We start from the raw sequence: 13,675 nt of genomic DNA, 5'->3' as shown, positions 1-13,675 counted from the left end.
AGTACAAATCACCTATGTTCTGAGATGATTTAATTATAAAAGCATTTCAGACATACTATTAAGTTCTAACACCAAAGATCCAAATGGGATCCTTATATGAAAGCACGCACATATGGTTTCAATGGTTCATTTCAGTGGTTTCCAACCTGTGAATAATAGATATTTCCAAAACTCTATGCATTTATGGGTCTGTCAAGTACTTTCTGCACAGTGAATATTGTCTCACAGGTAGACTACACCATGGTTTTTCTCAGACTATACAATGTTGGGATGCACTCCAGACTGCTAAGCACAGGTGTCCATGGGCTCTTCAAGGAAGAGAACACACAGCTGGTTCATAAAAATGTGTGGGCAAGCCGGGCGTAGTGACACACACTTGTAATCCCACTGCTTGGGGGGCTGAGACAGGAGGATCGCACAGGTTCTAAGCCAGCCTCAGCTACTGAGTGAGGCTCTCAGCAACTTAGTGAGATCCTGTTTCCAAATAAAGTATAAAATAGGTCTGAGAGTATAGCCCAGAGGTAGAAAAGCCCCTGGGTTCCACCCCCAGTACCACAAAAAAATAAAAAAAAACAGGGTCTCAGCCAGGTGTGGTGGTGCACGCTTGTAATCCCCACGCTTGGGAGGCGGAGACAGGAGGATCGCGCAGGTTCAAAGCCAGCCACGCTGGCGTAAGATACCCTGTTTCAAAAATATAAAAAATAAGTCTGGGAGTGTAGCCCGGAGGTAGAAGGGCTTCCAGGAACCCCAGTACCACAAAAAATAAATAAATAAAAATAAAAATAAACAAAACAGGGTCTCGCTAAGACCCTGCAATTCTTCAGGGCCCCTCTGTAGACTTTTAGTTCAGAAGCCAATTTAATCTTATAGCACTAAAATAAAATGATTCCTATTCTATAAAAAGTAAAGGACTGAAAAAACTATACTAAAGAAAAGAAAAGCCTGCTTCTCATGGCCACTGCTTGACTAAGCTACCCACAGCACAGGCCTAGCAGGACTTAGGTCCATAGGGCCAAATTCATAAACTATAGCCAAGCAAACCACCTAACTCTTGGTGTCTCAGCTTTCGTATCAAAAATGGGTGTCATATGTGTTACCTCCTGTTCTAATATTATTGTTTAGGGTACTGAGAACTGAACCCAGGGGCATTCAACCTCCAAATTACACCCTCAGCCCTCAGTCTTTTATTTTGAAACAGGCTCTTGCTAAGTTAACTGAGGCTGGCTTTGAAACTATGATCTTCTTTTCTCAGCCTCCCAAGTACTGAGATTATAGGCATGCCCCTCCACAATGTACTTAAAAAAAACTACAGGGTGTCACTATGTTGCCTATACTGGTTTCCAACTCCTGAGCTTAAGATATCCTTCTAAGTAGCTGGAACCACAGGTGTGTACCACCACACCAGGCTTCCAGTTCTAATGTACTATGGTCTTTATGTGATTTTTTTATTTAAAAGAACCCAGTACACCAGAAGAAATCACTTATAATTGACTAAGAAAATGAAATCCTAACAAAGCTAGTGTTCAAATAACCACTGAAAGGGAAAGTTGGTAGGCTAACAGAATCTACTCACAATACTATAAAAGCTCTGTTTACTTCTCTATCATTGCTACTCAGAACCAGACTGCTTATACAGTACTTATCAGCTGCTACAAAGTAATACAGTTATCTTCTCTGCAATATTCTACTGGTAAGTGAGGAATTTAGCTGTTCTCATCACTGGTGTCCAAACAGCTAAGTTTTACCATACTCAGCTAGGGCTGCACTGGGACCCCTACCCTGGCCTGAATCAAAGTTTGCCCAGAGGGCTTTGCTACTCAATGCTCCAGTTTGGAACACTGCCCTAGAAAGGAAGCTGACCCACCCTAGTGCCCCTGAACTAAAAATAATCCTTGCAGACTTACCAGCTGACTAGATTCAGGTGGGAGAATCAAGTGTTCAGGCCTTTTACTTTTTGCTAAACTTTTCTCTAGACTTCCTTGCATATTCTTGCCAAGAACTCTGCAGATTCTGAGTCTCATACTTGAGGTAACAGAGCTGAAGATGCTTTAAAAGATCTCCATGATCTCCCCTACTTTATCAAGTAAAACAAAGGGTAGGAAGCATGTTATTCACTTCTTCAACCCAAGGAAAATGTTCCTGTGGCCATGTTAAGCCTCACAAAGTATAAAAGCAGCCTAAGGCACACAGGGATTAAGTGACTTGTCTAAGGTCATCCAGCACAGTCCAAGAATAAATTTTATAACTCCAAGTCCATTAAGCCACATCTTGTCATCATAATAACATAAATCTGACTCCCAAACACCTATTCTGCACTATGTGGAAATTTCATTTGGACATTTCGGGTGAGCATTATGTTCTCTAGGCAATCCTTTATCACTGAACAAAACCATAATTCAAACTTTAGCCAAGAGTATTGTACTTAGTCTAGCAAACAAAACACACTAATAAACAGGTGTGCTTCTTTGCTGTTATCATGGCTCTCTAGGAAGACATTCACAAGGAATAAAATATTTACTTTAGTGCTTATGTCAAAAGCAGAAATATTGACAGGCTCTAGGGGAATGGAGTTATATATTCTCCATCCAAGTTTCATGTAGAAGCAAAGTATGGAAGGAGAAAGATATTTGGGAGTTTGCCCATAAAATTCCTTCAAGGCTGTGGGCCCTGACTTTTAATGCATGTCCACTTAGAGCCTTGGCAATGTACATACAAATGTACATCCTACTTAAAATGTAATCAGTTTATTATATCAGAATCAGTTCAATTCCACTCTGGGTGATTCTTTTTATACATTGGGGTACAGGCTGAGTGTCACTTGTGCAAAGTGCTAGGGACTAGAAGTATTTCACATTTTGCAATGTTTATAAATATGTAAAAAATTATTTTGGGAATGAGACCATTTGTTTCATATACACTTTGAACATGTAGCTTGGATGTTTTTATGTGATATATTTATTGCACCTGCTTTTAAACTGTGACCCATCATATGAGGTCAAGTGTGGAATTTTTTTACTTGTGGCAGTAGGGTGCCACAAGTTTCAGATTTTGAAGCATTTGGGATTTTCAGATTAGGGATGCTCAATCAGTTTACTGCTTCGTAGCTCCTGCTCTCTGACAGTATGTGTAACCTGCTAGACTAGATCAGATTGCTGGTACCTCATTCCTCAGCCTCAACCTAAGTTATATCTAGCAAAGTATATAATGCTGCCTTAACCTTTTTTTCTAAGTGGAACTATTTTAAGTCATTTCAATTATTCAGCTTTTTTTGTGAGTATACCATTTCTTGGCCTTAAGGTGATGGTAAAATTTACTTCAAACTAGAACACACCAGAGAGTGAAGGTGGCACTATTAATGATGCTAAAACAGAAGGTGAACCTCAAGTATACTGGACAGATCAGAACAATGTATCCCACCTGCAATCTTTTTAAGACAATTATCTATTTGCTGAACTTCTTTTGAGTAAAAGGGTAAAAAAAGCATACCTTTTCAACTCCATGCCATCTCTCTTCCAACTGTGAATCATCCTTTTTGATTTTTTTCTTTATATGTGGATCATATTGAAAATGGCATACATACAGACTGTGCGTTGTGCCCTCTCCTCACCCAGCCTTTCCCCTTCCACTTCTCCCAACAATGAGTGTCCAGGTTGACCATGCTACATTCATACTTTTATACATATTTGGATGTAGCTCCTCCATTAATCAACCTCAGCCTTCTTCATCAACTACCCTTCCATTTCAGCTTTGCTGAGGTTTCCCCTCCATTATCTGGGTCCCTCTGGTATTGCTAACAGTCCCTAGTTTCGGCATGTTAGAGAAAAAATATGTCCCTTCTCTCTCTGTGCTTGGCTGATCTCACTTAACATAATGTTCTCCAGGTCTTTCCATCTTCTTGCCAATGACATTATTTTGTTCTTCTTTATAGCTGAGTAGAATTCCATTGTGTGTATTTCCCATAATTTTGCAATCCATTCATCTGTTGATGGAAACCTAGGTCGGTTCCATTCTTTTGACTATTACTAATTGTGCTGCTATGAACATGGGTATGCATAAGTTACTGTTCTTCTCTGGTTTCAATCCCTTTGGAAAGATACCCAGGAGTGGTAGAGCCAGATCATATGGTGGGTCCAGTCCCAGTTTTCTAAGAATCTTCAAGGCAGCAGAAGTAGTTTGCACTCGCACCAACAGTGTAAAGGAGTTCCTCTTTCCCCACATCCTCATCAGCGTTTGTTGTTATTTGATTTATTTTATGCTTTTCACTGTCTTTGGGATTAGGTGCAATCTCAGCATACTTTTGATTTGCATCTCCCTGATGGCTAATGATGTTGAACATCTTTTCATGTATCTATTGGCCATTTTTATCTCTTCTTTTGTGAAGTGTCTATTTAATTCAGTTGCCCATTTCTTGACTGGGTTATTTGTTTTGCTAGTGTAGAGTCCTTTGAGCCCTTTGTATATTCTGGATATTATATCAGAATGGTGGCTTGTAAAAATCTCTCATTCTGTAGGCTTCCTCTTTAGGTTCTTGATAATTTCCTTTGATGAGCAAAAACTTTTTAGTTTGATGCCATCCCACTTGTTAATTCTTCTTTGATCCTTTTTCTAGAAGACCCAAAGAACTCAACCAAAAGACTACTGGAGCTGATTACCCAATTCAGCAAATTTCCAGGACACAAAATAAATCTAAAGAAATCAGTAGTTTTTCTATATGCCAAAAATAAATCCACAATAAAAGAAATAAAGAAAACAATTCCATTCACAATAACTAAAAACCAATAAAATGCCTAGGAATAAACCAAACCAAAGACGAAAAAGACCTCTACAATGAAAACTATAGAACATTAAAGAAAGAAATTGAAGAAGACCTTGGAAGATGAAAAGATCTCCCTTGCTCATGGATAGGCAGAATAAATATCATCAAAATGGTCATTCTGCCAAATTCCTATCAAAATTCCAATGACATTCTTCACAGACCTAAAAAAATCAGTCATGAATTTTATATGGAGAAAGAAAAGACCCCAAATAGCCAAAGCAATCCTCAGCAATAAGAACCATGTAGAAGGTATTACAATTCCTGACTTCAAATTATACTATAGAACAAGAGCAGTAAAAACAGCATGGTATTTGCACAACAACAGGCATACTGACCAGTGGAACAAAACAGAAGAAAAGGAAACAAACCTATAGTCAACTGATCTTTGACAAAGGGGCCAAACACATACACTGGAGAAGAGACAGCCTTTTCAACAAACAGTGCTGGAAGAACTGGCTATCCATTTGTAGAAAGATGGAACTAAATCCTTACCTCTCACTGTGCACAGGAATCAACTCGAGATGGGTCAAAGACTTAGAAATTAGACCAGAGACTGTGAAGTTATTAGAGAAAGGCATAGGATCAACACTCTGACAAATAGGCACAAGCAGTAACTTTCTCAACAGAGTGCAGGAATCATCTTGAACTAGTACTGGAAGCTGGGTGTGGTAGTACACTCCTATAATCCCAGTACTTAGGAGGCTGGACAGGAAGATCACAGGTTCAAGGACAGCCTCAGCAATTTAGCAAGACCTTTTTTTGAAACAAAAAAGACAAATCTCTGGTGTATAGCTCAGAAGTAGAATGCCCCTGGTTTCAATCCCCAGTACATGAAGGAAAAAAAGAAAAGAAAAAAGGAATAGATAAAGAGAAAAGAGAAGTGAATGGAAGCAAAGCTTAGAGTAGAATACTAGAGTTGTACTCCATTTGTTCTTTTCCAAGCAGTATATGAAGATTTCATTTAATCTGGATAGCCAATCTTGGCCCTTCTTTAAAAATTAATGGCCCCCAGAGCAAGACATCCTGGAGGTTGCAATACAGCTCCACATTTACACAGCTCTACAGCTCGTTTTCCACTACATCACATGACGACACTGACTATAAATTAATTCTTGTTCTCCACACTCAAGTCTAAAGGAATATTTTCAATTCGTAAAAACCTTACTAGGATGGGGATGTGGCTTGGTGGTAGAGCACTTGCACTAGGCCCTGGGTTCAATCTCCAAAAGAAAGCATAGCTAATAAAATTATCTTTCCACATGTTTTGTACTGTTATGACATATCATCTCAAAGATCTTGGTGATTAATTTTCATTTTTTAAAGAATCTTAAGACCATGGTGATTTCATGGTCTGGGAAAATGATTTCAATATAATATTGGGTAAGTGATGTTATTTTCATTTATTGGCAGGGTGACTTTATTTTTATCACATATCCAATGTACATCCTACCTTAAATAGTAATTGCTGGCTGTCACAAAATTCAGTACCTTATGTCTGCAAAATCAGGAACTAATCTTATTCTACTGAAAATTAAAAATTTTAAATAAATGCCTTTAATCCTCACCCATGTGATGCACACAATTTAATCCTTGTTAGTACTGTATGTTTGCTTTAAATCCTGTTACTGCATTCTTTCATGCAATCAAGTGCCCTTTAAAAACTAGTATATCAGTTACACTTGCCTTTGCTGAGAGAGGTTATGACCTTTTTATACCCTGTGGGGCTTTTCACCCAAGTTCCTGTTTTTCTTATATTTCTGTTAAGTCACAGAACCATTGTCACTTATGTGAGATAACCCGAGTCTGAAATGGTTTTGAGCTTTCTTCCCACTTTCATCCCACAACGTGAGATGAGCAAAGAAACATAATATATTATTTCAATGCATTTGATAAAGAGCAACATGAAAACCTCCTCAACAATGTCAAAATATTCTTAAAATACTCCACTTGAATGGTGAATTATAATGCAGCCATTCAATCTATAGTACTATTCTCTCCTAAATGAATTTAAATCAAATTATGTACAGTAGCACTTTAAAAACTTTCTGGTATAAAATATACATATACATATATGTGTATATATAAATATATATGCACACAATATGATCATTTAAATTAGGATTTCTGATCATCAAGAAACTAATTATGGGTACAGGACTAGGCCTTTATCCTAAGTGACTGGGGAAAGAGTTGAGAATCAGCAATTAAATAAATCATTTTCATCAGAAAGTAGTTTAGTGACCTATGAAACATCAAACCAAAGAATATGGAGTTCAGTACTCACAGACCAACTGTGATTTTTAACAACCCACCATTCAAGAGGCAGATCAAAATAATTAACATTCAACTTGATAAAAAAAGGTTAAATCACTCCCATATGATTGCTTTTCAAATAAGCAAGTTATGTCAACTAGTTGATTACTTAGTTAGAAATGCAAGTTGACAAGGTAGATGGAGGGAAGGTGGGAGGTCAGCTCTCTCAAGCCAGTACATAAGAAAATAAAATTTCAAATTCAAGTGTCTTCTTACCAAATGCTCTAAAACAAAAACAGAAGAGCTCCTCAAAACCCACCCACATCACTCCAAAAATAAGTTTTTCCCTGAGAATAGAAGATATGCAATCTGAGGGTTTTTTTTTTAATTCACGTCAGAAGCAACAGCAGCAGCAGCGAAATCTGTCCCCAAAATTTTCTGGTAAAGTCAACAATCTGTTTTTTCATTTTACTGTTAACCCAAAACAAAATATGGCTGGAGGGAAGGGAGGGGGGAGCTATTTTGCAAGAGTTGGTTAAGAGTTCTGGGCTTATTTGATGGAGAAAAACAATTTTCTAGTGAACCACTTGAAATAAAGAAGCAAGCAAGCAGACTCTGGAAGCACTAGAAAATCTTACAATTTTGGCTAATTTGTACCAACTGACAGTTCCTAAGACTACAGTGTTGTTTTGAGTGTTTGTTAGTTTGGAGATTAAAACTTATTTTTGCTTACCTTTCTTGACTCCGTGGAACAGCTCCACCATCTCCACTTTTCATCCTGGATCACATTTCCGGGCTTACACAAGCAATGTTTGAAACGTTCCAGTTATAAAATGCTTTCCATCCCCCTCCTTGGATGTTCCTCAGGCTCCAGCAGCCACTTGCAGATTTAACTAATTTCCCTTCCAGGGATTGAATGACCACTAGCTCAATAACTATTTGCGGACCAAGTTCGATATTCAGAAAAAATCCATAGAACGGCTAACCAAAAGAAAGATGCTCTTCAAAGACTTTAGGTGTTAGGGAAGGGGGATTCAGTTTGAAGCAAAAAAGAAGTTTCAATTACTTTGTGAAGCGAAATATTAAGTGAGATTCAAGCAAACTTTATTAGCTATGACAAGTGTTGGGTTTTTTTTTTTTTTGCCATCCTGGGGATGGAACCCAGGGGCATTTGACCTCCAAGCTACATCCCCTGCCCTATTTTTTATTCTTTATTTTGAAACAGGTTCTCACTAAGTTGAGGAGGGCCTCACTAAGTAGCTGAGGCTGTCCGCAAACTGTGATCCTCCTGTCTCAGCCTCCCAAATGCTGGGATTACAGGCATGCACCACCATGCCCGGCTTGACAAGTAATCTTTAACGTTTATATATCATGAATTCTCTGAAACCTTTGCTAAAATATTTAAAAAATTCATTCAAGTATGGCGTCCCACTTAGTTGCTCTGTTACTCTGTATAAGTACATCCAGAAAGTAATCTTTAAGCAAATTCTCAGTCAGGGAGGAGTGTGTGCATGTGTGTGTGTGCATCCAAAAATTAATCTTTAAGCAAATTCCCAGTGATTTTACTTGTGTGTGTAAATGTACATACATCCAAAAATTAGTCTTTAAGCAAATTCCCAGTAAGTGTGGTTTATGAGTAGAATTGATAAAATAATAAAAGCACTAGCTAAGCATGGTAGAGCATACCTGTAATCCCAGTATTTGGGAGGCTGAGACAGGAAAGACAAGAGGATTGCAGAATTGAGGACAGCCTCAGTAACTTACCAAACCCCTATTTCAAAACAAAATATTAAAAAAGAGGGGCTGGGTATGGTTGCACACACTTGTAATCCCAACAATTGGGAAGCAGAGATGGGAGGATTGCGGTTCATGGACAGCCTCAGCTACTTCTTAGTGAGGCCCTTCCCAACTCAGTGAGTCCCTGCTTCAAACATAAAAAGGACTAAAAAAAAATAGGGCTGGGGGTATAGCTCAGAGGTAGAATTCCCCTGGGTTCAATCTCTATAACCACACACAAAAAAAGAGAAAGGAAAAGAAAAATTCTAAGCCTTCTTCCTATTCAAATATAAATGAAATTGAAAACTATGGTGAAGTTTAAAACTGTTGACTGAAAACTGACCTTAATTCTTGACTTCAAAATCTAGGACTATTAGCCTCAATAGTTCTCTGAGGTTGCCATGACAAGCAACAAACAAGACAGGGTATGGCTACAAATTGCTAAGAAGCCATGTATTCTCTGTGATATTCTTAAGGCAAATGTAGTATTTTGAATCCTGGTGTACAATATTTTAAATGACTTTCGGTTTTAGAACTGAAAAATGCACATATGTACATGTCACAACAAACCCTTCCACTTTACTCAAATCAATGTCTTTTGGGGAAAATCATCCCCTGCCCCAATGCTGAAACATGGCTCAGGTTTTATAATCTAAACCAAGTCAAATAAAAGCCTATGGCCCTTAGTTCTAAATATAAATAAAGCCATCTTTATACATGAAATTTGCCCTTAGTGGGTATACCATTTTTTGACAGAAAAAGTATGCTTAAGTTGAATTCTCTTTTTCAATATTAGTTACTATAACAAACCTTAAGACATTAAAAGAGCTATGATTTTTTCTCATAGGGAGATGCCACTCAGCCAAAAGAAAATAATGCCCAAAGATAAGCTATTAACTTTCCAGACATTCCAAAAGTCACTGTGAGATTGAGTCAAGAGCTGAAGATGATTTCATAAAAATTAGTGCTGTTCTGGTGGTAAAGTAGTCCATTCATTCCTCCAAAACAGCCTCAATGCCAAGGGTCTCTACCCGCATTTTGTGCCAATAGCTTAAAAGATAGTATATGATACCCATCTGTTTCTTTTGTCTTTCCTTATTTTTTTGTGGTTCATTAAACCAAGGGATATTCTACCTCCAACCTTTTCTATTCTTTGTTTTGTGATAGGGCTAGCCTCAAGCTGTCATCCTCCTCTATCAACCTCCAGTGTACTGAGATTACAGGCTTGCACTACCACGCCTGGCCTTCTGTTGTTTTTTTTTTTTTTTCTTTTCCCTTTGTGTTACTGGAGACTGAACCCAGGGGCATTTTACCTTCAGGCTATACTCCCAGCCCTATTTTTATTTTTGTTTTGTCTCACTAGGCTGATGAGTTACTATTTGCTCAAGCTGCCCCCCAGTCTGCAATCCTCTTATCTCAGCCTTCCAAATACTGATTCTGTAGGCATGTACCACCACACCCATTTACCTCTTTTTTTGGTGGTACTGGGGTTCTTGGAAGCCCTTCTACCTCCAGGCTACACTCCCAGACCTATTTTTACATTTTTCTTTGGAAACAGTGTCTCCTAAGCCAGCTCACGGGACTAGCCTCGAACCTGCGCGATCCTCCTGTCTCTGCCTCCCAAGTGCGGGGATTACAAGCATGTGCCACCACCTGGCTACCTCTTTTAAATCTCAAAAAATCTTTTTTATTTTGTAAAGAATGCCCAGAAGCATAAGCTAAGGGTAATCAAAACATGCTGCTATTCATTTTCTACAAAGAAAAAAATTCTGACACACCTTAAGGCTTTGTACTTTGAGCTCTTTCCCCAGATTCATCTACATCTACACTTGTGACTAAAGACCCTCAGAGCCAACGTCATTGTTGCTCCTACCAGCTACGATTCTCAAATATTCACAGAAGAAAAAAAAAAACACCAAAACTGCAGTCTCTGGTTCAGTAAAAACAGATTTATGTGCTCCTTCAGAACTCTTCCAGTATCTTACACATTCTGAGAATGATTAAAAATCAGTCGAGACACATGGCATAAAGAATATATTCTCTTTCACATCTCCAAAAAAAGAAAAAAAAAGTAAATTGTAACACTGCCTAGATGCCAAAATACAGTAAAATATTTTTACTCCATTGCCACACATTTTTTTTAGTAAAACAGCTGAAGTCTTCATTTCCTGATAAAGAAACCACTATCCCTCCACCTTTCTGGAAAAAGATTGCAGGCATGATGGCACATGCCTGTAATCCTAGCGCTTTGGGAGGCTGAGACAGGAGGATTGCGCAGGTTTGAAGTCAGCCTCAGCTACTAAGTGAAGCTCACAGCAACTTAGTGAGACCCTATTTCCAAATAAAATATAAAATAGGTCTGAGAGTATAGCTGGAGGTAAAAGGCCTCTGTTTTCCATACTCAGCATCACAAAAAAAAAAAACTGAAAAAGGGACAGGGGGTGTAGTGCAGAGGTAGAGCACTCCTTGGTTCAATCACCAATACCTCCTCCCACACACACACACAAGAATTAGCAGTGGTTGCATTCTTTTTTAAAAGGCCTTCTTTCTTCTTGTTTTATGGCCAAATTGGGCTTGAGGGTGGTATCAGTGAAAATTCAAAGCCTAAGCTGAAGCCAGTTTTCAATGGCAGGGTTAATGTGTTTACTACACATGAGCTCTCAGGTCTACAGTGCATGGTAGGGACAGTGCTCACAAAGGGACCGTCATGCTGCCTCCAATAGAGGAGAGGAAACCCTTCAAACTTCCTCCCTTTTGTCATCAGTTTCTTTCTACTCACGCACTATCTGCTCTTACAAATGTCCACTTGCCCTGATGGCTGCAAGTCAAACGAATTGACAGTTTTACTCAGTTAAGCTCAACTAATACTCATAACTGCCAAACTGGAAGTTTGGCAACGCCCTTTGATAAGGTCTCTGGTACAAATTAGGATCATTTTAGGCATTTGCTTAAGAACAAGCACATGTCCTACTGCTGCACTTCTTGTTGATCGCCTTTTGAAAGTTGCCGGGATTTTCTAGATCACAAGTTTTCCAAGTCAAAGTAATTTTTAATATTCTGCTGCTTAGTGTATGGCTTTCAATGTCCTACTGCTGGGCAACTTATTAAAGCCAAATGACTCTCCATGTTTTGCTTTGGAATTTCTACTGATACCAGAGGGATGTGAATACATGCTGCCCCTTAAAATACCCTGAACTCCTTATCTCCATTAACACTTTGACAACCTCTTCATCAGGCACACTTGTTGAGTCAACCAGATGATTTGAGAATCTCTTTATTTACCCTTACTTCCTGACTGCCCAACAGGAGTGGACTACATTGTGAGTAAAAGCACACCTTACCAAATGTTCGCCCTCAGTTACATTAAACAGCTAAGACAGGGCTATAGCTCAGTGGCAGAGTGCATGCTTTATCACACAGGAGGCCCTGCCTTCCATCTGCAGAACTGTGCAAATGCATGTGAGCGGGTGTAACACATGTGTGCACATTAATGAGTGAAAAAGAATCAAAGAAGAAAGGCAGAATACAGTTTTCTATAGCATTAACAAGAAAGAATAAAAATATATCCTCTGGCTGGGTATGGCAGCACATACCTGTAATCCCAGTACTTGGGAGGCTGATAAAGAAGGATCACAGGTTCAAGATCAGTCTTAGCAATTTAGTGAGGCCCTATTTAAAAAAAAATAAAAAGGGCTGGGGGGTGTGAGAAGTTGAGTGCCTCTGGGTTCAATCCCCAGTACCGCATGCATAAAATATGTTCTCTGACTCTTGTTTTTTCCCTTAAAAAACCATGGTGTTGTTTTCTCTTTTTAAGTCCTTTTGACAGGACACAAATGGTAGGCAGAAAAGGATCTAGTTCGGCTAAAATACTAATTGGGACCACTAAGAATTTACTCTGAGATCACCTTTACATTCTGTTTTTCAAATGATTCTATGGTTAGGTAGAAATGGACTAGTATTTCACTATAAGACATCCAAACTCCATGACTATCCACAGGGTTTTAAGACACTGGTCAAATCTTTGAAGAATCTTGTTGAGTTAGGCTAAAAACACTCTCTGGGAACCTTCATATTTGTTATGAAATTGTTACAGTTTGTTATGAGACTGGGAAATTTCTGCTGCCTGGCTGGCCAATAGAGATTCAAACAAGCAACACAAACACGTCTACACACATTGCATAATAAAGCATCCTGAAAGCTTCTGAGGACTAATTCTCACAGGATTAATAAAATCATTGAAATTCTACCAACCAATTGTATATTATGGGATCACAGAAACTGAGCTATGCACCCCCAGTATGTGTACATGTAGTAGTCTACAGCTTTTCGATTTTTTAATGTGCCCTCATGGAAATAATTATAATGGAAACAGTTTGCTTTAAAATTCTCCCCGAGGCTGGGCGTGGTGGTGCATGCTTTTAATCCCCGTGCTTGGGAGGCTGAGACAGGAGGATCGCACAGGTTGAAAGCCAGTCAGTCTCAGCAACTTAGTGAGGCTCTCAGCAACTTAGTGAGACCCTGTTTACAAATAAAATATAAAATAGGTCTGGGTTTATAGCCCAGAGGCAGAAAGCCTCTGGGTTTCACTCCCAGTACCACACAAAAAATAAAAAATAATAAAATAGCAAAAGGAGCAGAATAATATGATGAATAAAGGCATTTTTGTGCAGAATTAAACAATAAAGCTGTAGTTTATGGAAAATGTAAAACTTTCCATCTATTGTAAGGCAATCATATTGTCAGAAACAATTTATTCATAATCATAGAATAAAGTTATTTTTAAAAAGGTAAAAACCACTACCCTGGAGTGGTGGCATACAACTGTAATCC

General features: G+C 38.6%; 1 protein-coding gene across 1 annotated transcript in view; it reads right to left on the bottom strand.

Annotated features, from left to right (window-relative positions):
• Nucleotides 1-13,675, bottom strand: part of GPC4 (glypican 4) — a gene marked incomplete at both ends in the record, with an annotated part of 122,350 nt that overhangs the window by 71,025 nt on the left and 37,650 nt on the right. The window lies entirely within an intron of this gene.

The sequence above is a fragment of the Muscardinus avellanarius genome, assembly GCF_963383645.1.
Source record: "Muscardinus avellanarius genome assembly, chromosome: X".
NCBI lineage: Eukaryota > Metazoa > Chordata > Mammalia > Rodentia > Gliridae > Muscardinus > Muscardinus avellanarius.
This window is presented reverse-complemented; position numbering and strand designations above follow the sequence as displayed.